Raw genomic sequence first — 26844 nt, forward strand, 5'->3', positions numbered from 1 at the left:
AAGAATTTGTCCATTTCTTCCAAGTTGTCCATTTTATTGACATATAGCTGTTGGTAGTAGTCTCTTATGATCCTTTGTATTTCTGTGTTGTCTGTTGTGATCTCTCCATTTTCATTTCCAATTTTGTTGATTTGATTCTTCTCTGTTTGTTTCTTGATAAGTCTGGCTAACGGTTTGTCAATTTTGTTTATCTTCTCAAAAAACCAGCTTTTGGCTTAGTTGATTTTTGCTATGGTCTCTTTTGTTTCTTTTGCATTTGTTTCTGCCCTAATTTTTTCATCCACTGTACTTGCTGACAAAACAGTAGCAGGTGCCAGAGTTTGAAAACATTCTGAGTGAAAACTTGAAACTGACAAAATCCCACGTCCTAAATAAATTTCCTATATGTAATTGGAAAAACTTGCTATTTTTCAGTGTTAGCAATGGAAACCGCCAATATGCCAGAGGAGGCTAGTTTGAGAATCACTATGGAAAGCAACATTCCTGTGTGTCTTCTCTAATTAATAGAAGACTTACAGGATGAGTAACACTCTTCAGTGATCACTGAAAGAATGGGGATTTGAGAGGCTAATCATTTGCTGTCTGACTTCTCCATCCATTTCTTCATTTATTCAACACAATTGATCTGGCACCCTCAGTAATGCTTACATCAATATTTTGGTAGGTGGATGGGGGTTATAAATAACGCATTACTAGACAGGAGTCAAAGAGAAATGAATCTATTCCAGCCCTGCCTTGAGAACCTCAGTTATCAGTTAACAAGCAGCAGAAGCCACTCTACCTGATTTAAGCAGAGAAGTCATTTATTAAAGAAGCTCCAGCAGAGGCACAGTTGGCTTGGAAGCAAAGCAGCCCACCTGGGCAATGCAGTGCTGCAGTGGGGGCCCTTCTGCCCCTGTTGATGGATGGGCACTGATGGTTGACATTGAGCACAAGACACTGCTTTAGGATTTTCTGCCACTTGTGTCTCTGAAAGTTGGATGTCTGCAGCCACATTTGCCAAAGTGGCTTCTGCAAGGCAGCCAATGAGTCTTGCTTCTTACATCCGATTGGCAGAGCCCAGGTCACGTGCCTGTCTTCTACCTTAAAGACTTATAAAATCATGCAATGGGAAATTCTGTACATGTAGGAAAGGTGTCAAAAAGCACCTGGTAGACAAAAAGCAGGCTTCCCTGTGGCTCAGATGGTAAAGAATCTGCCTGCAATGCAGGCAGACCTGAATTTGATCCCTGGGTTGGTAATATACCCTGGAGAAGGGAATGGCAACCCACTCCAGTATTCTTGCCTGGAGAATCCCATGGATAGAGGAACCTGGTGGGCTACAGTCCATGGGGTCACAAACTGAACAACTAACACTTTCAGTTTTTTCACTTTCAGATAGAAAGCATGACAAGTGTCCACTCTAAGATCCCCATCGAATGGAGAAAACAGATATATGTTCAAAAATTAGTGGGATAAGAGCTATAGTCAAGACATCCTTATGGTATGATGGAGATCAGGAAAAAACTTGTTAATAGCCTGGGATGGTCATGGAAGTCTTCCTGGAGGAGGTGATTGATGACTGAGCTTATCTTGCTGGGAGGACGCAAAAGGGGGTCAGCTTGGAGCCAAGTAAGAAAAAGATGCTCCCTCTCTGACTTTAAACATACCTCCTCAGTAAGTGTGCCACATTTCAAAAATGAGAACTGATGAAGCAGGAGGAAAAGGCAGATTGGAATCTGAATGCATTAGTGGTGGTCTCGTATGAGAGTTGGCTGGGAAGCGCTCCGGGCACCCTGCACAGGGCTGTCTGCAGGATCGGCTTGGCTTGTGCCCTTTCCCTTCCCAACTCCGCTCCCTTCATATGTCCTAATAGGTTATGGCTTCCAGGAGGAAATATGCTGTGCATTTTCAGAGAAGCATGTTGGAAACACAAAGCCTGACATCAAAGGAGCAGCTTGTTCTTTCTAGAAAAAAAAAAAAAGAAAATGTTGCTATAAAAAGTAATAAAGTCTAAATTAGAAAGTACAAGTCCCTTGATTAGTGTATTTATTTATTTATATATTACCTTTTAGAAAATCTCCAATGCAATCAAATTACACCTGCTTTGTAATTTTTTCCCACTTTCCATTTCTTAGCTTTCTTAAAAAGTGAGTCAGTAGCAATGCCTTAATGTTGTATTTGGTCGTAAGTATTTAATAATAATAATGAGGCTAAGAATGAGGATATTTTTAAGACCACGGTTTGGTTTAGAGAGTTGGAATACAGGCCCTCCCTCCCCTAAATCTGTTTCTCTTCTGCACGTTCCCATCTCGGTAAATGGCATCACTTATTAATGGCCTTGGTCCAGAACCTAGCACCTGGCTTCCTTCCTGCTTCCCTCACCCCACACCCTTCCATCAGCACGTCCTGTCGCCTCTGCCTCCATATTCATCTCAGATGGTCCACTTCTCCTGTGCCCTGTCGCCAGTCCTAAGCAAGGCACCGCTGTCTCCTGCTTGCCCATGATGGACGCTGGCTGGCTGCATACCATACCACTCCCCCCTTCCTGCCATTGGCCATAGCGGTCACCCCACAGGCACCCTCGGGTTCTGACTCCGGACCCTAGCCTCTGCCCCACACCCTCCTGCTCTCTCCTCTCTAGGGAGTTAGTTTCTTCTAATCTTTTAGGTCTCGACTTAAATGGCACTTCCTCCAAGGGCATTTCCCTGATCTTTTGTCTAAATGGTAGCTCCCCCTAACTTGGTGCTTTCTTATTATAGATTCTTGTTATTATTATTATTATTATTTTTTTTTTTTTTGGTTTACTTAGCCTCTCACCCTCCTCCTAGAATCTATGTTATCAGGACATGGGGATCTTATCTGCCTTGCTCTCTCTGTATCTGTAGCACCTGGCCCCATGTGCTCAGTCAATGTTTCATGAAGGTATAAGCAATCCAGAGCTTTCACGCCCTCTGCCATAACGCTCCTGCCCTGTCTTTGAGGAGTGCGCTCCTCCTGGGAGGTTATCATCAGTCTCAGGCCTCTGATAGGCTGCCCAGCCTCCCCCTCCTCAGACCCCTGACCTGTACCAGATGCTGGAGGCTTCACTGGCTTGTGCTCTCCAACCCTGTGCTCAGCTATGGTAGCCGAATAGGGTGACCCACATTCCATCCTCCCTCTGCTTAGAGACCAGCCCATCTCACAGGTCTCCGCTCCCTGCTGATAAGTGGTAGGTAGGCAATAAATCAAGCAACCACAGGCTTCCCCTTGGTATGTACAGAGGGGAAAGAGCATTGGACTCGGAGACAGAAGTTCAGCTTTGGAGACCCCCCAACCCACATAGAACTGCGAAACTCTCTCTCAAACTTACCCTTCCTCAGCTACAGAATGAGAGCTGAGGTCCCTGCTCTAGGCTCTCTTTCAGGCCATCAAGGTGAGGTCTGTGCCTTCCTTTGCCACCATTGGTGTGGAATAGTAGCGTTTACCCAGCATTGTTCGGTTGCTATGTCACGTCCAACTCTTTGCCACACCATGGACTGCAGCAAGTCAGGCTTCCCTGTCCTTCATTATCTTCTGGAATTTGTTCAAACTCATGTCCATTGAGTCAGTGATGCCATCCAACTATCTCATTCCCTGTCGCCCCCTTCTCCTTTGCCTTCAATCTTGTCCAGCATCTCAGTCTTTTCCAATGAGTTGGCTCTTCACATCAGGTGGCCAAAGTATTGGAGCTTCAGCATCAGTCCTTCCAATGAATACCATGGTAGGTGTCATTAAGGACGAGAAGGGTTAACTTGGAGAAAGGAGAATCAGATCAAAAAAAGGTGACTGCACACAGTTTCTGTGCCTTCAGTATATCAGGTGGACCCCTTAAATCACGGTGTGCAGGGCAGGCATGGGCCTGAACCTGGGAGTGACGATCCTGTATAAGGCTTTGCCCTGTGCCTTCTGCTGTAGTCCAGAATGCAAAAATATCACCATTCAGATACCAAAGAACCAAGTGAGTACTTCCTTGCAAAGAATAGGCATTGACCTTGACAGTCAATAGATTTGACTGGGGCTATATTTCTTCATTTTGGTGAGATGTCATTTGGGCCCTTCTGAAGTGAGATTGATTGAAATCCTTCTTTCCTCCAATACTGTCTTCCTGCTGTAAATATGCAAGGCTGCACTCCATGAAGCTGGGCTCCTGCTCCAAGATCAACCAGCAAACAGTTTCCGACTACCTCTGGGCAAGTGTTACAGCTACAGGGAAATCTGCCCCAAGGCAGGGTTTTCTCAACCTCAGTGGCTTACTGTGGGGGTGGGGGTGGGGGTAGTATTCTTTACAGGGGGAGGGGACTGCGCTGGGCCTTGAAGGACTCTCAGCAGCATCCTCTGGCCTCTATTCACCTGATGCCAGTAGCAGTACACACACAAACACACACTGTAACAACGAAGTATGTCTCCAGATGTTGCCAAGGGCCCCCAGGGCCCCAAATCCCACCCCTTCTTTAAGAACCACTGCTCTGAGGTAAGTAATTGTCCAATAAATGGGATAAACACAATGAATTTTGAGGAGAAATGTACTTTTAAAAAAATATTCGTTTGGTTGCATTGGATCTTAGTTGCTTCACGTGGGATCTTCATTGTGTCATGTGGGATTTCTCGTTGTGACACATGGACTCTCTCATGGTGGCACACAGGCTCAATAGGTGCAGTGCATGGCCTTAGTTGCTTCAAGGTGTTCAGTTCAGTTCAGTCGCTCAGTCGTGTCTGATTCTGCAACCCCATGAATTGCAGCACGCCAGGCCTCCCTGTCCATCACCAACTCCTGGAGTTTACCCAAACTCATGTCCATCGAGTCGGTGATGCCATCCAACCATCTCATCCTCTGTCGTCCCCTTCTCCTCCTGCCCCCAATCCTTCCCAGGGTCTTTTCCAATGAGTCAACTCTTCGCATGAGGTGGCCAAAGTATTGGAGTTTCAGCTTCAACATCAGTCCTTCCAATGAACACCCAGGGCTGATCTCCTTTAGGATGGACTGGTTGGATCTCCTTGCAGTCCAAGGGACTCTCAAGAGTCTTCTCCAACACCACAGTTCAAAAGCATCAATTCTTCGGTGCTCCACTTTCTTCACAGTCCAACTCTCACATGGGATTTTAATTCCCCAACCAGGGATCAAACTCTCATCTCCTGGATTGGAAAGTGGATTCTTAACCACTGGACCACCAGGGAAGTCCGGAGGAGGAACGTACTATAATCTTAATACAGAACACAAGTGTGCTTATACATGTCACCTGACTGGGCATTAAAGGGCCCTTGTTTGGGGGTGCTCCCTGGCAACTGCTAATGGCAGTGGGGAGAGGATGCTGGTTGACCACACCTCATACGATACTGCTTATATTATAGCTTCTATCTAGCTTAGGAAAATTCAGAGATTTTTGCATTCTTCTTGATTGCAAAGATTAGTTTGCCTTAACAAATGCAAGGTCTATGAAATTAAATTTATAAAATAATTTATAAGATGGTTAGAGCTTCCCTGGTGGCTCAGACAGTAAAGAATCTGTCTGCAATGCAGGAATCCTGGGTTCGATCCCTGAGTTGGAAAGGTCCTCTGAAGGAAGGCATGGCAACCCACTCCAGCATTCTTGCCTAGAGGATCCCCATCCACAGAGGTGCCTGGTGGGCTACAGCCCATGGGGTCACAAAGGGTCAGACATGGTTAATAAAAATGTTGGGAAGATTAAGTTAGATAGTGCATGTTTCATACTCAATCTACAATTCATAGCTATTTTAATGTATTATTGGCTTAGTTCTCTGTCATTTGCTATTTATATCATAGCTATCATACAGTTCACATCTTTCATGTCCTATTAACTTTATTTCTTATTGGATGTTCACAACCACCCTGCAAAATAGGCAGCAGGATACCCATATTACAGATGCAAAAAGTGAGGCTTGGAAAGGTTTAGTATCTTGTCAGGGTCATACAGCTTGCGCAGCATGGGGATGTTACTCAAATTCAGGTTGTTCCTCTTTCACGGCCTGTGTTTTCCACTGGAAGGAATGTCATGTTAAGGTTTCAAGGTCTCTCCCCAGTTGTTTTTATCCATGTGTCAATTTACGAAAAATTTCTTTTCACCTGAGAGTTATTTTACAAAATGGTTGTATCTGTTTTCAATATACGCGGCATCTCCCTTCAAAGTGATTATACATTCTAAGAGGACAGAGTGTATCTTGTGACTCTTTCTGCCTCAAGTGTCATACACGGAGTTAACGCTTAATAAATATTTGCTCTGTGATTCTTCTTCATTCCTAGGTACCTCTTGCAAGATCTCCTTGAGGAGGAGTAAAAACTCTTCGTTTCTCTTAAGGACTGGAAATTCTCTCTTACAGGTTAGTGCTGGGGATGAGTGATTTCTTGTTCGCCCTCTAATTTTAGACCCCGTGAGGAGCAGCTGTTTTGACAAGACACTTGAATTGTATTGCCACTCACGTCAGTTGCTCTTTCTGCAGGACCTAACTGTGGTACCTGCGGAGGGGTGGAGTGGGCATGTGATTCCAATCCAAGTTTATCTCTGTTCAGCTGGACCACAGGCAAGGGTTGCTCCCACTGTGATAAGGAGGACAGTTCAGCTAAGAAAGAAATTCCTCCATGAAGTAAAGCCACCAATAAGAGTGTGTGTGTGTGTGTATACGTACGTACATACAGGAGTTGGGGTCAGGGTGGGGGAGAAATCTCTACCTCATAAATGGCTGGGTGATCATCCTATACAACAGACCTCAGGGATCAGTATTTTCAGAAGTATCTTGGAATGAGTTTCAAGATGAGAAAGTCACCAACCCTATCATGGGAAGGACCATGAAATTCTTTACATTTTATAGCATTTTAAAACCTGAGGATCCGTTGGTTATCTGGGTTATGTTGATGCATTCTTGCTTCTAGAAGGCTAAAGAGGGTTTGATTAAAGGGACAATGGGATGGCTGTTTGGGTGATGATTCTTCTGACCCAGCCATTTCTTGGCTAAATGAGATAATTGGTTTTGAGGCCTTAGGTACTGTTGTGTCTTGTCGAGGCTGTGTGAACCATGATCGGACTAGAAGAGATTCCTTTGCTTTATTTGGCATTTAGGGGAGATCCTTCCTCTAATCTGTTTGTGCTCCGTCCCAGGGTGTTTTCAGGCTGAAAATGCTTGCCATTTTGGTCCACAAGTGGTTGATTTACATCTGCTTCTTTTTCTACCTGGAGGTTGGGTGTTAGAGGCTACAGAGCCTTCTCAGGGTGGCTGGTGTTTTTGTTCATGATGTTGTTCTTTTACTTTAAAATTTCCAAATTCAGGAAATGACTGGGGGAGGGGGCATGCCCAGTTAGGAGGCCTACAATGATATGGCCCCCCCTATTTGCCAGACAACCTGGGGGCCCAGGGTAGCATGGAGCCTGCTCACTCAGCATTGGCTGTATTTTTTTATTAAGGTAAAATTCATGTAAGATTACAATTCAGTGGCATTTGGTAAATTCATAATGTTGTGCCACTGTCACCTCCTTCCAGTTCGGAAACATCTTCGTCATCTGCCCAAAGGGGATTCTGTACCCATTGGTCACCTTCCATTCACCCCACCCTCCCCCACCTGCATCCCCTGGAAACCACTATCTGCTGTCTGTCTATAGATTCATCTCTTCTGGGTGTTTCATGTAAATGGAATCATACAATTTGTAGCCTTTTGTATCTGGCGTCTTCCATGTAGCATAATGTTTTTGAGGTTCATCCCTGTTGCAGCATGTATTGGAGCCTCAGTCCTATTTAAAGCTGAGTAATATGCCACTGCATGGATATACCACAGTTTGTTGATCTGTTCATCTGTCGTGGGATGTTTGGGTTGTCTCTGCCTTTTGGCTGTGGTGAATAGTGCTGCTGTGAACATTCATATACAAGTATTTGTTTGAATACCTGGGTCCAGTTCTTTGGGGGTATATATCAATACTAGGAGTGGAATTATTCAGCTACATGGTAATTCCGTGTTTAATTTTTTGAGAAATTAGCATTAGTTTTGATGGTCTAGCCCCATGTCTGCTCTTAGGACTATTAAAGGGCATTTGGGCTTCCCACATGGCTCAGACAGTTAAGCATCTGCCTGCAAAGCAGGAGACCTGGGTTTTATCCCTGAGTCGGGAAGATCCCCTGGAGAAGGAATTGGCAACCCACTCCAGTATTCTTGCCTGGGAAATCCCATGGACAGAGGAGCCTGGTGGGCTGCAGTCCATGGGGTCACAAAGAGTTGGACACAGCTGAGCGACTGCCACACACACACACAAAGGGCCTTTACTAGAATCATGAAATCAGAGCCTTAGAAAGAGCTTTAAAGATTGTTTAATCCCTCTTCTCACCATTCCAGGAAGTCTATGTATAACAAACCTTGTAGAAGCTCCTCCATCCCCTGCTGGCACAATTCTAGAGCCAAGGGGCACTCTACCTCTCAAAGGTGGCCAGTGTCACCTGTTGGCTTGCTCTAGTTCTGCCCTATAGAGAGGTTTTCACCTGGAATCCATAAACACTTGGGGTTTATCCACAGATGAGCTTCAGTATTGAGAGGTGGGGGGAGAGTTTGGAACTGTCATCATTCTTTAAGGGGTTCCTGTGTACTGCTCTGGAGTCACCCACCTCCTCTCTTCTGCCCATGAACCTTCAAGGTTTACTGGCAGGCCGCTGCTTGGTTGACAGCTGCCCTCTGCTCACCTCCGCCATCCAGATGCAAAGTTAAGCAAAGGGTCTTCCCAAACGCCTGGCTGTGAGAGGACAGAGCCCAGGCCAGAAGACTCTGCAGGAGTGGGAGGCCGAAGAGCATGGCAAGCCCCTCGCATGGGCCCCACTGCCGGCGACCTTGGCTACCTGTGGTTTACTGCAGATGCTGAAAGAATTTGCTATCAAAGAGACTGTTTCATTTGGAGACAAGGCCATTCTGAAAAAGCTGAGAAAGTCCTTGAAAGTTGCACAGTTTCTGATGTTGGTAGAATGGGGAAAATGTCCTAATCAGCTCTTTTTTAAAAAATAAACTTTACTACAATATAGTACACGGTTGGGGAAGTGCACAGTCATAAAAGCACATTCCATACTATGCTGTTTCCATGAAGTATAACAGCAGGCAAACTGTACCTGTGGTGTTAGAAGCAGGAGAGTGGTTACCTTTAGGAAGGCAGTGCCTGGAAGGGAGCCCGGGGGCTGCCCTGAGGAACTGAGTGTTTTCCGACTCTTGACTAGAAACAACTCTTTGTGATTTAACAGAATATCAAGTAGTATCGCGTAGGCACCACATTGAGAACAAAGCCTGGGGTGAATATGGTTCCAATCTCTGGGGCTCCTGTTTGGGGCCATTTTGGTTTCTGTCTTATCTGGCATCCTTCCCACGCCCCAGTCCCCCTCCACAACCTCCCCGCCAGCCCTCCCTTTGGAAGATGTGCCTCCTCACTCGGTCCATGTGCTGCGGGTGGTCTGTCCCAGCCTCTGGTTCCAGGAGCCAGCGCATAACTGAGAGGCTGGTTAAGTGACGAGCACATGATCTAAGTCAGAAAACGAGAGTCCATCCCCGGACCTTTGCCAGAACCACTGGGAAAGAGGCATGAGCTCTCAGCTGGAGGTTCTGAGCCAGTAGCACATGAGCTTCAGCTGCTGGTGACCATCTCTGCTGCCACGTGCAGAGTGCCAGCTGGAAGTGAAGCCAGCACAGAAGACAGGAAAGTCAAGACTCCTGTTGAGTGTGTGTATGGATCCAGTCTTGTTGAGAGCTGTCTCCATTCCCCATAGACTTCATTTGTATGTGTTCATAAATTCCCTTTTCCTTCTATTCTTCAGGTTGAGTTTTTGTCCCTTGCCTCCAAGGATTCTATTGATGGAAACAGATTTGTTTCATGAGCACTCAGAACTATTAGATATATTTGCCAAATTTGATTTCTACTGTAGCACTAAGTCTCTCCATAAGCTCCTGTGAGTGTAGTGGCAGCTCCAAATTGTGAGGGCTGGGGATGGAGACACTTGGGGGGACTTCAGAAATAGCTGGTTGGATGGAGGGATGAGCTGAAGGGGATTCGTTCCAAAGTTGTGTTGGTACAGCTCACACAGTTTCAGACGGTGTGGGGGGCACTTAGTGCTGTCACTGGTCACTGCTTCCTTCCATTCTCCTGGCTCTTGGCTCTTGATGACCTTCTCTATGTAGAGAAGACAGAAGTAGAAGAGATGATTACACACAGCCAGATGGGGGCTTGCCAGCCTGCTGGAGATGACCAAGAGAGGCCCAACAACAACCTCCCATTACCCATTTTAGGTTAACTCTGTATTTTCAAATATCCCAAATTATAGAGTACACAAAGGAATTCTAAGGTGGCAGTTTTAGAAATAAAATTTTTAAGGTGGTCTTGTCTGGGGGGCAGAGGAATGCATTAAATCAGAATCATGTAAAATGGAAGTGATTCTAACAGTTTTGCTATATCTTATGTTTTACTATGCATTTTCAGCTGTATTTTTTTTCTATAGATTTTCAGCTAGCTATCCACTGGATGGAAAATATTCTTCAATAAAGCATTTGATGATTTATGATAACATCATAAGTAGAGTTGACCCCTGAACAATGTGTGATTGAACTACTACGTGGGTCCACTTACTGGTTTTTTTTCAATAAATATATTGGAAATTTTTTTGGAGATTTGCAAAACAAAAGAAAACAATCTTATGAACCACATAGCCTAGAAATAGCAAAAAAATATTAAGAAAAAGTTAGATATGTCATGAATGCGTAAAATGTATGTAGATACTAGTCTTCCCTTACAAAGGCATAAAGTGAATGATAGTTAATATAGATTAACAATGTATTAGTTTTCCTACTGTTTTATAACTTTGCTTTCAAAGAATTACAGTACCATACAATATGCCTCTCTCTCCTAATTGAAGAACTATGTGTCAGCCTGTTATCACAGATAAGCAGTTAAAAAAAAAGGAACAGTGTTTCCAATATTGTATTATGAATATAATATTGTGTGCCATAAAATTTCTATAACAATTTATTCATTAATGTATAGGCTAGGCTACCGTGAAGCAATCACATTGCTGTTTCTTGGTTATCAATATATGAATCATTATACCTGTAAATCAGTAGGAATTTTCACATCATCCTTCCATTTTTGATGTCTAATATTAGTAATACATGTAACATAAACAGTGTTTTATATAAGAAAATATTAAGGTAGGTACTGACAAACAGATGACTTATCTTGCAAATAGATGACATGGACTTATGATATTGACAAATACGGTACTGTAAATGTACTTTCTCTTCCTTAAGATCTTTTAATAATGTTTTCTTTTTTCTAGCTTATTTTATTATTAGATTACAGTATATAATACATATCACACACAAAATGCATGTCAGTTGACTCTTTATGTTATCAGTAAGGCTTCCAGTCAAGTTTTTGGTGAGTCAAAAGCTTCAGGCAGATTTTCAGCTGCACAGGTGGCTGGCACCCCCACCCCCAAGTTGTTCAAGGGTCAACCATAAACAAAAAATTATCATTGAAACAGTGAACAGGTTTCTTGCTTTGGGCTTATCTTCCTGTCACTGCTTGTGTTGGCCTGGCAGTCCATCCAGGGTTAGTGGGCTCCTGGGTATTTCATGGGGGCCTATTACAGAGCATGACTGTGGGGAGCCCTTCAGTGAAACCTGATTTGACCTAATTTGATGCAGATTTTTCTTGCCCTGAATCTCACAAGTCTACCAGCAGTCATGTAACCTTGTTTCAACTTCACGTTCAACCCTCTGACTCATTTGCTTACCCTGATGTGAGCAACTACAATATAAGAGATTTTCACAAGGTCCACAGGGGAAAAAAATTTTGTTCTTAAAATTGCTTGTGAGGAGACAGCCACATACTGTCTCATCACTAAGAAGTTTAGAGATGACCCCCAGTTCCATCACTTTACTTTATCACAAGGGGAGTGACTTGTGTAGTCAGTGGTAGGGTAAGGCTGGACCCAGGTCTCTGATGCTGCTCTACCCAGGGATGGGCATTCACCCCTTGGGGCTGGGAAAAGCTTAGCCGTTTCATGGAACTTCAGGACAGCCTGCAGTTGTTGGAAGAGGTGGGGAGAGAATCAGAGGAATGTCCTGATGCAAGGGCAGAGTTCATGCAAACGTGCATCCTTTGCATGTCCTCATATCCTCTGAAAGCTGCTAAATGGGGACAGAAATAGCCATAGGTCATTTAATAATGTCATTTTTAGCGGTTGTTGCAAATTCCTCTTCCTATTATGTGGCTTACAGGAGTGGTTCAAGTAATGCAAATGCGACTCTTCAGGCTTCCTTTCTCTCCTTTCCCTTCCTCTTGCGGGGAGGCCAGCGCACTGTGGTTTCCAGAAGTAAAATATGCCGATAATTTATAGCTGGATAAAGCTGCTTTTGAACTATAGCATGACCTTCAGTATTAAAAGTAACACTCACTGAGAGCATCTTACAGTACTGGTGTTCTGCTGAGTGCTTTATATGGTTTATTTTGTTTAATTTCACAAGAACTCCCATGAGGCAGACATTATTATTGGCCCACTTTTCTGATGAGGAAACTGAGGCTCAGAGAGATTAAGTGACTTGCTCTAGGTCACACAGTTCTGCCATAAGTTTTATTCACTCTGGAAAACTGCAGACCTGAACAGCAATGAAATGTCAGATTGATATCTGTGATATAGTTAGATCATGGAACTTCCCCCTACTCCTGCCCCAGAATCATTTCAGAGAGCTGAGAAATAACAGTCCACATCACCATAAATGGGGTCTTCAACTTTAGTTTTTAAATTTATGTTTATTATTATTTTTAAAATTTTTATTTCATTTTTGGCTGTGCCCCACAGCATGTGGGGGTCTCAGTTCATTGACTAAGGATCGAACCCGTGCCCCTAGCAGGGGCAGCTCAGAGTCTTAGCCATTGATTGGGCTGCCAGGGAAATCCTGGGATCCTCAGCTTTCACCTCCAACTTTCTCACGTCCGCACAGTCTGAGAACAGAAGTTCTTCACCTGCTCTAAGCAGAAATCTTGATGATGCCCAGGAGGGACGTTTGAGCAGATGTGTGTCCGGGCTCCATCCGCTGTGCCTTTAATGCTCACTGGGGTATGTGCGCAGGTCTGCCAGCCCAGGGAGCACAGCTGACCCCAGGCCAGCGTCTGACGGCTGCAGGCAGATTCCTGGGGAGACGAGGACACTGCGGCCCTGCTTCTCATCACAGTCTTGTTCTGCACTTTCTAAAAATATTCCTGACAAACAGCTAATGGGCATTTTGGCCACACGGCTCTAAACCACCACTGCCATTTCAAATGGAATGCTTTTCCTTCAGGCCTGTTCACCTTGATTTATGTGATTGGGATAGATTCCACCGTTTCACAGAATTTCACTGGAGCCTCCTTACCAGAGAAAAACAATAAAGTGCGTTTTTGCCTCCTTTAGCAAGTATTGCCTGTTCATTTACTAGTGAGAAATGAAGTGAAATGAAATAAGAGCTTCATGGGAGGAACACAACTGTAGTTATTGCCTACATATTGTTCAGAGATACACAAGGGGAGGGAGCCCCATCTCTTCAGAAGAGCAGCTGTTTGTGAAGTGCAGGAAGACCAAGGGACAAGGATCTTGTTTATTACATAATTTTAATGTAAATTGCTACAGTTTTTTGGAAAGCGTGTTGACAATATGTATACAGAGATGCAAGGTGCATGCCCTGTCACCCTAGACTCCTTTCTTATAAATACATCTTGAAGGTCTAATTGGAATTAGAGATAATTTTATATTCATCAGAGCATCTTTTATGGTACAAAAAAAAAATCAGCCTTAACCTAAATTCCCAGGAATATAAAGCTAGTAAAATAAATTATGGTGATCCATTTGTTATAGTACTGCACAGTTATTAAAATGTCAGTCTTTGAAGAATTACAATGATATGGTAAAATGTTTAAGATATCACAAGTGAAAACACAAGCTTAAAAATGAAATAGAGAGGATGACCTCAATTAAGCACAAAATACTACACATGTATGCACACATGGGCACGCGCATACTTTGGAAAACAACTGAAGAAGGAATTCAAAATTGTACTTGTCTCTGATTGGTGAGATTGTGGGGACTTATATTCTTTATGTATTTCTTTATTTTCTCCACTTCGTTTGTAATGAAAATTGATTCAGTTAAGAGGCAGAATTTATTTTTTAAGAAAAACTCTGAGAATTTTCTTGGGGTCTTGTACGTAGGCATCCATAGCTCAATAGTGATTTCCAGTGGAGACCAGCAAAATCAGGACAGCTCTGAGCTTAGTCTGTTGTGATAAACAAGAGGGTGGCCGCAGGTAAAACAAAAGAGAAAGCAGAACCTGCAGTCTGAATACTGGAGTTCTCACCCAAATATCCCCCTCTTGCCAGCTGAGAGTTGGGGAAAACCATCAGGCACTCCAGGTTTCTCTCATGGCCTAGTCTCCTGGGAGAGAAGTGGATACCCCAGTGCCAGTTCTCACTGGGACTACGAAGCAGAGTGATGTGTGTACATGTGCTTTCATGGCGTTTGCTGTTGCTCATGATGCCATCACCCAAGGCCTATTCTCCCACTGTCTTAAAGATCTATTTATTTCTTTATTTTTGCCTGCACTGGGTCTCCATTGCTTCACAAGGGCTTTCTCTAGTTGTGGTGAGCGGACTTATTGCGGTGGCTTCTCTTAGGCGAGCGGGATTTAGTAGTTGTGGTGCATGGGCTTAGCTGCTCTGTGGCATGTGAGATCGCCCCAGACCAGGGATCAAACCCATGTCCTCTCCATTGGCAGGCGAATTCTTAACCACTAGAGCACCAGGGAAGCCCTCAAGTATGTATTTATTAAATGCAAGTTTCATTGACCAGTAAATACTTCAACCCATGACCTTGCCTGTGGACAGATACATTTTCATAGGGAAAAGGGAACAGCCTGTAAATCAAAGGACAGCTCCCTCCAGCGCGCTGCAGGGTGGTGGCTCTGACCAGTGTGGTAGAGCTCAGGGGGCCCCAGCTTTGCTTGCCAAGGGTCTGGATGTTGAGTCTCCAGGCCTTCTGCTTGAGAACAGGTGCGTCTGCAGGAGAGTCATCCACCCTCCCTGAGCCTTCGGGGATTTTCCATCAGAGATAATAATAATTCCTTCACAAGGTTAATGTGAAAAGTGACACCATGTACATGAGATGAGCCTTGGCAAAGTGGAGGGCAGAGGTTGCCCACTGCAGGGATGTGGGCTGAAGCTCATGGCAGATGGTTTTGTTGGGTTTGCGGAGTGCTTATTTTTCATCCTTTAAGGATCAAATTTGTTGTCAATATTTTTAAATCAAGAGATTTCACATTTTTGTGTGAGTTTGTTTGTTTACTCCTCTGGGTCCTGGCTTTCTGGCAGGCACCCACCTGCTAGAGCTCAGTAGCGGCTGTTCACTGTCTCAGGGATCCAAGCCTCAGTATGCACCAGGCCCAGCACTTGCCACCACATCTCCATGGTGAGACAGGGGAGTGGTGATGGAGGCTGGGGCCTTGAAGACAGAACTTTCTCCCTGAGTCTGCATTACCATTTGCAGATTGTGTGACTAAATTTAGCCAAACTCATAAACTTGCAGAGCCGTAACTTGCCAGACCCTCTCTCTGTTTCTTAACTGAAATGGGATAATATTTGTCTCTTCCAAGAGGATGGCACCAAGGCCTAAGGGAAAAGATGGGTGTGAAATACTCAGAACATAGGTGTTTGATCAGATTTACCTGCTTGACCTCTGAAGGCATTTGACTTATCAGCTTCTGCTAGAAGCTGTGAATCAAATGATACTGTTTCTATTAGTTTATTGTTATCTATCTATCTGCCTATCTCTCTGTCTGGTAATTTCTTTGCTATATGTTAATAATACAAATTTAGTGGTGGTTGTGGTTTAGTCACTAAGTTGTGTCCAACTCTTGTGACCCTGTGGACTGTAACCCACCAGGCTCCTCTGTCCATGGGATTCTCCAGGCAAGAATACTGGAGTGGATTGCCATTCCCTCCTCCAGGGCACCTTCCCAACCCAGTGATCCACCCTGGGGCTCTTGTATCACTGGAGAATTCTTTACTGCTGAGCCTCCAGGGAAGCCAGTTTAGAAAGTCTTCCAAATATTCTTTTAGGCTAGCCAGTCAGTTTTCCCCTCCAGAGGATGGTATTTGAATAACATGAGAATTATTTTCCCCTTGGTGAGTTTGCCATCTGTCCATCGATCTTGACCTCTTGTGAGTCTGTGTAACATGTTTTCATACTTGATTATATTCTTCTCATTGCTGCCTGTCTTTTCTTTTCAACTAGAGTATGAACTCTGTCATATTTTTCTGTTCCAATATCCTGCATGATACCTAACATTTTGCAGATAGTAAATCACTCATGGAATGAACAGCTGAAGTAACTGCTAGAAGGAAGTGTAAATGGCTCTTCTGAAGGCAGGCCCAGTGGCATCCTTACAGGTTTTTATAGCACAAGTCTTTCATTATAGCAACATTACCTGTCCCTTCATCCATCCCCAGCAACCACTCCTAAAAGGCACATTCTCTGCTGGACTCTCAGCCAGAGACTGGTGTCTCAGATACTGAAGCAATGGGGGAAGCTTCCTTTCTTCCCAAGGAAGAAACAGAACAGCCAGGTGTACCTGATGGGTAGTTTGCTGTCCCAGACAATGACTTTGCATGCTGAGAGACTGGAGGGTGATACATGCAATCAGTATTTCCAGCTCAAGTAAGTGGCTCAGGTGACAGCAAGTGTGTAGTTTTTCTGTCCTGGTCTTTTAATTTTTTTGCTTTAATTTTGCCTATTTTATAACCCCAAACACAAGCAACTTCTTACTAACGTGGTAGCAGCATTATACAGGTATAATATAATACAGGGCTGGCCTCCAAAGCCCATAGGACTGGGTGTGTCTGGAGCTTTCTGAGGCAGTTCCTTCCTGAAGGATCCATAGGTGGAATTTTTCTTGCCACAATTGAACTGTAAAGCAGGGTCCTGTTGAGGGCTTGTTGGTTCACTTCACCCTGCTCTAGAGTCATTTCCTTTTCCAAATCACATGCGTGTACCGAAGATTGTATCCATTCCTCGAGATTTGAGCAGAGTTGTTTGTTCAGTTTCTTTCAAAACCAGGGCAGGACTTGCCTCATCCATGTTTACTGGCCACTAACAGAGAGGGATCAGAAGAAGGTCGGCCACTTCCTTATTAAGCAAAAAAAAAAAAAAGTCCTTTGTGTCACAGTTGTTGTCCAAGAGAAGGTCTTCATTCACCTTAAAAATAAAAAAGGGAAGAAAATGACTTACGTCACGAGTACCTTTGATATTGATATTATTTGAATGAGTCATAAAATCCTTTTTCTGTTGACGTTTATTCTCTTTGCCAATGCTTGATATCTTGATGCTAATTCTGAAGAAAAAATAAAAAGAAAAGAAAGATTTTTTTCCCCTTTGTAGTTTGGACAGGAAGGACTCTTATTGTAAAAACTGTGTTCTCTTTGTCCTTTTTTGGTGTATGTATAATTATTGAGGCTCGGGTTTTATTCAAATGATTTCCGGGGGCTTTAAGGGACTTTACTAAAAAGCTTAGTAGTGCTAAAAAATTCTGTTCCTAGTAGGATAAGAAACCCTGTGTTAGCGTGTGTCATTTCTGCTCCTGGCTCCATCTCCTCCTGGTGTTCCCCTAAGTCTGCAGGCTGAGGCTTAGTGAGGTCCCAGTTTGTCCTTGTCCCCACCTTCATCACTCAAGTGAACAGATCCCAAGTGTCCCTTGGAGGCTCCTGGTCTGGCATCTTTCTGGGGCTCGTGCTCAGTGTTCCTAGTAGGATAAGAAACCCTGTGTTAGCGTGTGTCATTTCTGCTCCTGGCTCCATCTCCTCCTGGTGTTCCCCTAAGTCTGCAGGCTGAGGCTTAGTGAGGTCCCAGTTTGCCCTTGTCCCCACCTTCATCACTCAAGTGAACAGATCCCAAGTGTCCCTTGGAGGCTCCTGGTCTGGCATCTTTCTGGGGCTCGTGCTCAGTGTTTTCTCGTTCCTATTTAATTTTCAAGTTCAGTTCAGTTCAGTCGCTCAGTTGTGTCCAACTCTTTGCAACTCCATGAATTGCAGCACACCAGGCGTCCCTGTCCATCACCAACCCCCAGAGTTTACCCAAACTCATGTCCATCGAGTCGGTGATGCCATCCAGCCATCTCATTCTCTGTCATCCCCTGCTCCTCCCGCCCTCAATCTTTCCCAGCATCAGGGTCTTTTCAAATGAGTCAACTCTTCACATGAAGTGGCCAAAGTATTGGAGTTTCAGCCTCAACATCAGTCCTTCCAATGAACACCCAGGACTGATCTCCTTTAGGATGGACTGGATGGATCTTCTTGCAGTCCAAGGGACTCTCAAGAGTCTTCTCCAACACCACAGTTCAAAAGCATCAATTCTTTGGTGCTCAGCTTTCTTTATAGTCCAACTCTCACATCCATACATGACTACTGGAAAAACCATAGCCTTGGACTAGATGGACCTTTGTTGGCAAAGTAATGTCTCTGCTTTTTAATATGCTATCTACATTGGTCATAACCTTCCTTCCAAGGAGTAAGCGTCTTTTAATTTCATGGCTGCAATCACCATCAGCAGTGATTTTGGAGCCCCCAAAAATAAAGTCTGACACGGTTTCCACTGTTTCCCCACCTATTTCCCATGAAGTGATGGGACCAGATGCCATGATCTTACTTTTCTGAATGTTGAGCTTTAAGCCAACTTTTTCACTCTCCTCTTTCACTTTCATCAAGAGGCTTTTTAGTTCTTCTCACTGTCTGCCATAAGGGTGGTGTCATCTGCATATCTGAGGTTATTGATCTTGAGGCAATCTTGATTCCAGCTTGTGCTTCTTCCAGCACAGCGTTTGTAGTGTTTCTTATATAAATAAAGAAATTTATATTTGTCGTAGAAAAATCAGAAAATATAGATGGACCAAAAATGGAAATATAGGCCAATAATCCCACCACCCAAATAAAAATGCTATTAATACTTGTGGGGGGTGATATAGTAAGAGCTAAAGATCAACAGAGGGAGAAAGTGACTTTTATCTGCCTGTTTTATTTTTTGGTTTATTCTCAGTATCTAGAATAGTATCAGATACACTGTAGGTGCTCAATAAATATTTGCTGAAAAAATAAAACAGATCTGGGCTTCCCTGCTGGCTCAGGGGTGAAGAAAATGCCTGCCAATGCAGGACACATGGGTTTGATCCTTGATCTGGGAAGGTCCCACATGCCGTGGAACAACTAAGCTGGTGTACCACAACTACTGAGCCTGTGTGCCTAGAGCCCATGCTCTCCAACAAGAGAAGCCACTGCAGTGAGAAGTCCACACACCGCAGCTAGAGAAAAGCCCGCACAGCAACAAAGACCCAGCACAGCCATAAATAAATAAATAAAGTTATATATATATATATATATATAATAAAACATATCTTAGAAGTCCCCTTTCTCCAGGAAACTCTCACACACCACCTGAGACATCCTTTTCCAGGCCTCACTGGACCTATGGCCAAAACCACCTTCACTGGCCCTTTCACTGTGGCCATCTATGGCTCACCTAGCCACACTTCCACACATATTAGAGTCTTGTCCGTTCTTAGAAGAGTGTGCCATTAGCCTCTCAGCCCTCCTGTGTTAGGAGGAAAAGAGATCTTTGTAAGGTCAAATTTGTAAGGTCTATACTTATGTCCTCATGTCCTTAGTAAAAGTTTGCACTTTCAGAGTAATGCTCATTGTATACTTTTGTAGTGAGGTGTTTCTTCAACCATGTAAATGAATACTTTTTTCAAATACCAAGAACTAAAGGCTCTGTACTAGGAAACAGTATGTGAAATTTTAGCAGAATTTGTCTAAATTGTGCCTTTTACCATAGCCCAACTCTAGGAGGATAAACAAAAACTCAAAAACTAGGGAAACTTAATCCATGAAGCCACGGGAGGCTGCAGGGGCTGTGCTTCAGAGCAACATAAGCAACCACATATAGGGCTGTAAATAGAGCTGTGGGGCCCTAGCGGGTTTGATCTGCTTAGAAGTCAGACTTTGTTGGTTGGATTCCTGGCATCCTGGGCAGGAGTCACTGCCAATCCACCTCCCCTCCCTGCAAAATCAAAGAATAGCCTTGGCTTTGGCCAAGACAGATCCCTATGTACAGCCAGGGCAAGGCTTTTGTGGCTATGTCTTCATGGTCTCAGGAAGTGGAAACCCTCATGAATGGCTTCCTGAACCGATGAGGTATGGACCAGCAAAGGCAAAGCAGGATCAACTCAGGAATCAATTCATTTCCTTGGCCGTCAGGAGGATTGTTCTGAGAAGATTCTATGCTGTGTCTAGGATCAGAAGGAAGGAGAGCTGGGATCCATTAGCAATGTCTGTCGTGGGAAGGGGCCTGGTGTGCTAGCTGTCTGTCATCCTTGGCACAGATTATGAGATGGTGCTCAAAAATGGAGTTTCAAATGATCACCCTTGGAAAAGTATGTCATAAAGGGCCCTTTGACTAGGGTGCCCATATGCTTTTTTTTTTTATCAAATTAGGATACTTCTAGAAATGAAAAGGGGTGCTGTTATCCCAAGACAACAAGAGTAAATATGAACCTATGACATTTGGTTCATTGCCATATTCATGAAAGCTGTTCCTGCCTGTACATCTACCCTCTGCATTTCAGGGGCTGCCTGGGCAAGACTTCCCACTGTGCTGAGTCACTAAGTCATGTCCAACTCTTTGCTACCCCATGGACTGTAGGCCCCCAGACTCCTCTGTCCATGGAATTCTCCAGGCAAGAATGCTGGAGTGGGTTGCCATGCCCTCCTCCCTGGGATCTTCCTGACTCAGGGACTGAACCCATGTCTCCTGCATTGGCAGGTGGATTCCTTACCACTAGTGCCACCTGGGAAGCACCCCCCCTTCTGCTATGCTCTGCCCTATTTCCAGGGAGCCCTCTTATTGGGGTGTGTTTGTCTCAAGTCCCCAAGACTTGACAGAGAGTGACCCATGCACCCACCTCCTTTTGTCCTCAACACACTTTGCAGAGGAGCTGCCAGTGAGAGCTCTGTGGCTTGGGGACTTTTCTGCCAATACTGGCAGGTCTCAGGTCATGGCATCCACTTCTCCCAATGGCAGAGACATCAAATCTATCTACTCGTTATGTTTCTCCGAATGCCAGAGTTGTGCCTTCCTACTCCCTGTGGTGTGAATAGCCCTATAGCCTGACCTCAGAGGGCTAGCTTTCCAGAAACCCCATCCCACAAGCCTGCACCTGAGCTGGGCTGGCCGCCATGCTCTTCCACGGAGCACTGTGCCCACCCCACAGCCTGCAAGCCAAGCATCAATGACGGCGGAGTTCTGGGTACTGAGCATGACAGAGCTGGGATTCCCTGCTGCTGCTGCTGCTGATAAGTCGCTTCAGTCGTGTCCAACTCTGTGCAACCCCATAGACGGCAGCCCACCAGGCTCCTCTGTCCCTGGGATTCTCCAGGCAAGAACACTGGAGTGGGTTGCCGTTTCCTTCTCCAATGCATGAAAGTGAAAAGTGAAAGTGAAGTCACTCAGTCGTGTCCAACTCTTCGCGACCACATGGACTGCAGCCTATCAGGCTCCTCCGTCCATGGGATTTTCCAGGCAAGAGTACTGGAGTGGGTTGCCGTTGCCTTCTCTGGGATTCCCTAGGGATGTTATATATTTTTTTCCTTTGTTAGAACTCTGGATATACTTTTATCCCCAAGAAAGGTCCCCATTCTTTAGGTTACCACTAATAAACTCAGGCTGTGTGGGACCGAAGTCGCAAATTTAAAGTGATACAATGGGAAGTTGACTGCAGAGATTTCCTGCTGGAAATGTCTGGTTGGCCATTTTCCTGGTAGGTTATGGGTCTTTCTCAGGAGTGTTAGCTTCATTTCCCAGATTGAGCATGAAGATATTTTGATTAGGCAAATAATGTGCTTAGCCAATATATTTGGTATTGAAGGTGGTGGTTAGTTTAGTTCCCAGTGTGAGATGACAGTGTTGGAGTCGGAAGACTTGGATTCTAGACTTGACTTTCTCACAAATGGTTGGGGTGACTGTGGACATGTCCCTTTCCCTCTCTGCACTCCTCTCCTCTTTCTGTAGGTGGGCGGGTGGACCAGATCACTGACCATCACACTGGGTCTCTCTGGTGTTGTGCCGGCTCTGCGTTGCAGCACAAGGGCTTCTCATTGCCATGTGCAGGCTTCTGTGGTTGTGGTGTTCGGGTTGTAGAGCTTGCAGGCTTCTCTCGTTTCCCCACAGCTTGTGGGGTTTTAGTTTCCTGTGCTGTGCTATGCTTATTCGCTCAGTCGTGTCCGACTCTTTGCGACCCCATGGACTGTAGCCCACCTCTCCTCCCATGTCTCCTATATTGGCAGGTGGATTCTTAACCACTAGACTGCCAGGGAAGTCCTCATCACACTGCTGTAGAAATGGTCCCCCCCCTTTCCAAAATAATTACACATAATCATAAGATATAACACCACACCTGCTCAGAAGCCAAAATGAGGCCCAGATGGAGCAGGGCTCCTGGAGCTTTCCCTCACTCCTGGTCTGCGGAGGCTGCGGGTCTCCCCAACTCCCCCCAGCAATAGAATCTGTGATGTTTCTCTCCTGCCGCCCGCCTTCTGGCCATCTTTCCTCGTAGGCTGTTCTCTGCATGTAGGCATTTTTGGCAAGGGGTGGGTGGTAAAATTAAAAGGAGATGAAATTTGAATCTCTCCAGTTTGCTGCTCATCAGCAGCTCTGAGCACGCACTTGGTTGGGGCGAAACCAAAGACTCAGAGAAGGTGTTAGGTTATCTGTGCCTTGCAATCCCAGGGGGCTGGGCTCACTGCGCCTGGGAGTGTCTGGTGTGGGTTGACTGTCCTGGTCTGTATCTCTCTCTAGCACTGCCTCTGCAACGGTGGTTCCCAGACCTGGAATAACAGGATAACCTTGGTCTTGGGCTTCCCCTGTGGCTCAGACAGTAAAGAATCTGCCTGCAATGCAGGAGACCCGGGTTCAATCCCTGGGTTGGGAAGATCCCCTGAAGGAGGGCATGGCAACCTACTCCAGTATTCTTGCCTGGAGAACCCCATGGACAGAGGAGCCAGGGGGGCTACAGTCCATGGGGTCGCAAAGAGTTGGACATGACTGAGCAACTAACACTTTCACTTTCAACCTTGGTCTTGGGATACATCAGTCCCTTGTCAACCTATTAAAATTAGAGGCAGCTCTAAGCAAGCAAGTGGATGGAAGTGATTTTGTTGACCCTTAATTTATACTTACCTCTTAAATGCTGACAACAACTCTGTGAGGTAGGGTTTGCTGTTTTGAAGTTGTTTACTTGCTTATCTGTCTCCTGATAGAACCAAGGGCAGGAACAATGCTTGATTTGTGCATGTCTTGGCTTAGATCAGCAGCACATAGTAGTCTCGCAGATTTTGGTTCAGTTCAGTCGCTCAGTCGTGTCCAACTCTTTGCAACCCCATGGACTACAGCACACCAGGCCTCCCTCCTGTCCATCACCAACTCCCGGAGCTTGCTCAAACTCATGTCCATCGAGTCAGTGATGCCATCCACGCATCTTATCCTCTGTCATCCCCTTCTCCTCCTGCCTTCAATCTTTCCCAGCATCAGGGTCTTTTCCAATGAGTTAACTCTTCACATCAGGTGGCCAAAGTATTGGAGTTTCAGCTTCAGCATCAGTCCTTCCAATGAATATTCAGGACTGATTTTCTTTAGGATGGACTGGTTAGATCTCCTTGCAGTCCAAGGGACTCTCAAGAGTCTTCTCCAACACCATAGTTCAAAAGCATCAATTTTCGGTGCTCAATTTTGGTTAGATTTTGTTTTTCCATGTGTCAGATAGGTGAGTGAATGAGCAAATGAAGCTCAGAAAGGTTAAGTAATTAGCTTGGCTGTAAATCTGGGGTAGACATCTGTCTCCATCGAGCCCAGCTGATTCAAGAGTGAAGAAGGAGAAAGTGTGGGTCCAGTGTCTTCATCATCTCGATGCTCACCTGCATTCCCCAAGCCCTCCACTAAATGTCCCTGGTTTCCCTGCAGGCTGTCCCCAGGCCCAAGACACCTCCTTTCCCCACCGTGGTGCCCCTGGCTCCCCCTTCCAGGAGAGACGCATGGAGGGCATAAGGAGATAAGTGTTCTGTAGAAAAATGGCGTCCAGCTCTGATGGTGTTTATCTTTGGGATCGCAGGCTTTTCTATCGAGGTTTATCAAACCTGCTAGACATTCCGATTCCTGGGCCATTCCCAGGCCTACTGAATCAGGATTTCTGGAGATGAAGCCCTGACCAAGCAGGTGCTTTTAAAAGCAACTGATCCTGCCCTTCCTATCCATTGTCAGCTAAGAGTCCCCCCAGGAGCTGACTTTTAGGGCCATGTGGGCCAGCTTGCCCCCTCTAGCTACTGCCATGCCACATCCCACTTCCACACTCTGGGTCATGGTTTTCTCCTACTTGAAAAAGTCTTTGCTCCCGTTTGCTTTTATCTTCATAACAGGTGGCTTCTGGAGCCCAGCTCATCCTTCAAGCCTCACCTTCACCTTGGGGCTCACCCTTGCTTCCTTCTTTTCTGACAGCTACTGGCAACCCACTCCAGTACTCTTGCCTGGAGAATTCCATGGACAGAGGAGCGTGGTGGGCCCCAGTCCATTGGGTCACAAAGAGTCGGACATGACTGAGAGACTAATTCTTTCACTGTCACTGGCTCCTGTGGGCCCTATAGATTAGCCCTTATTTCAGTCACTCAGTAAGTAGTTAATGAGCAGTTGTGATGTGACAAATATTTCTTTAGATCTGAGGGATGCTACAGTGGGCAAAACAGATAAAGACCTTGCCCTCATTCTAGTGGAGTAGATACACACTAAACATGATGCACAAATATACTTATAAATAAAGTTAGTTCTGCTAATGACAGGTGCTAGAAAGCAACCAAAGAAGGGTGAGGGGATAGATAATTAGGGGTGCCATTCTAGGTAGGGTATTTGTGAAGGGCCGAGTGAGCAATATGAGGTGGGGATCCGTGTGGATATAAGGCAGAAATTGTTTCCATCCATCTCAAGTTGACAACAACCAAGCCTTGGCTCTAGACAGTCATCGCCACAGTGTTCCTGGATAACCTGATTCAGAGAGAACAGCAAGTGCAGAGGGCCTGGGGCAGGAGCATTTTTGCTGGATTCAAGAAAGAACAAGTGGGTCACTGTTCCTGGTGAGTTCCTGGCACCTAGAGGGCTGCTGGGTACTTGCTAGGGACGCGGTAGCTACCTGAATGATGGTGGCTGGAGTGAAGAGGGTGGGGCAGCTGATGAGGAGAAGAGATAATTAGGAATAAGGTTATACAGCTCTGTGAAAGCCACTGCGAGGACTTCTGATTTTATTCTGAGGATGATTGGATGTTGTTCAGTGTGTTGCATAGAAGAGTGACATGAACAAACTGCCTTTCCTCCAGCATAGAGGATGCAGTGTGTGGGGTTAGGGCAGAAGCAGGGAGACCAGTGGGACACTCTTGCAGCGGACTGGGGCTTTGGGAACTTGGACTGAAGTGACATCAGTACAGATAATGAGAAGACTTTGGACTCAGTGTATTTTAAAGGTAGAGATTTTGGGCTCTGAGCATAACTGGGATAGGATGGGAAGTCAAGCCTCAATTCCAAGACTTTTTACATCAGCAGCTTGGTGGAAGGATGATGCTAAATTCATATATATGTTAATTCCCTGTTTGTCAGTTTTCCTTTTGATGAGGACCATGCTACATATGGATGGAGGAGCCTGGCAGGCTACAGTCCATGGGGTCGCTAAGTCGGGCATGACTGAGTGACTTCACTTTCACTTTTCACTTTCCTGCATTGGAGAAGGAAATGGCAACCCACTCCAGTGTTCTTGCCTGGAGAATCCCAGGGATGTGGGAGCCTGGTAGGCTGCTGTCTATGGGGTCACACAGAGTTGGACATGACTGAAGCGACTTAGCAGCATGCTACATATGGGGCAGCCCCTTGGCAGGACCAGTGTCCCAGCTGCATTATATAAGAGTCCAGGAGCAGCTGGAGCTGCTGATTGGTGACCTTGAGCCCTAACCCATTCCATGGCATCAGCTCCCTGGGGGATGGTTTGGGTGTTCTCATTACAGAAGACTTCTGTGAGGGTTGCCCCTCTGTATCACTCAATTGTCATCAGGGAGTTAAGATGCCGCCTCTGCAGGAGCTGGGCTGGGGGAGGAGGTGGGAACAAACCTAGAAGTTCAACAGCCTAACCCCTCTCTTTCCAAGTTTATACATTGTTGGGGGAGTGTTCCTCCTTGTTCTGGGTATATGCGGGTGTTTCTCTGCCTTTGCAAATGCTCACCTTGTTCTCTCTTAAGCAGCTCTCTCTTGCTTTCCTTGTTCACTTGTCAAAACGTCATCCCTTCCTCAAAGCCCATTCCAAGTGCTATTTCTTCCATGTAGTTTTTCCTGATGTCCCAGCCAGATGTGGTTTCTGCTGCCTCTGAACCCCACAGTGGTTTATACCTTTCTTATGACATCATCTTCTCCAGAGTTTTTGAGCCGGAATGCCCACAGTGAAATGATGGGCCCGAATTCTCTTTGAATCCCTCCCCCAGGACCCAGTGCAGTCTCCTGAACCCAGCAGGCACTTGGTAAATATTATTCAAATTGAAATAGACTTCCTTTATGACTCACTTTCAGCAACTGCAGGATATTTGTTTCCTAAAGAAGATTTGGGTCAGGAATCAAGCAATCGAATGTCTAAGATATGTCATATGGAGACTATAAATAAATGAAGTGAGACTAGTACAAGAACATTTTTGATAAAGATGCCATTGTAAGGAAGATTTCACT

General features: G+C 45.2%; 1 protein-coding gene across 1 annotated transcript in view; it reads left to right on the plus strand.

The window, feature by feature from the left end:
- Window positions 1–26844, plus strand: part of PDZD2 (PDZ domain containing 2) — a 410014-nt gene that overhangs the window by 78605 nt on the left and 304565 nt on the right. The window contains exon 2 of the mRNA XM_081521413.1: window positions 6260–6336. The gene's annotated coding sequence lies outside the window, so the exon portion shown is untranslated. The remainder of the gene's footprint in view (window positions 1–6259; window positions 6337–26844) is intronic.

Source organism: Giraffa tippelskirchi, chromosome 8, assembly GCF_054371585.1.
Source record: "Giraffa tippelskirchi isolate mGirTip1 chromosome 8, T2T-mGirTip1v1.2.pri, whole genome shotgun sequence".
NCBI classification, from domain to species: Eukaryota; Metazoa; Chordata; class Mammalia; order Artiodactyla; family Giraffidae; genus Giraffa; species Giraffa tippelskirchi.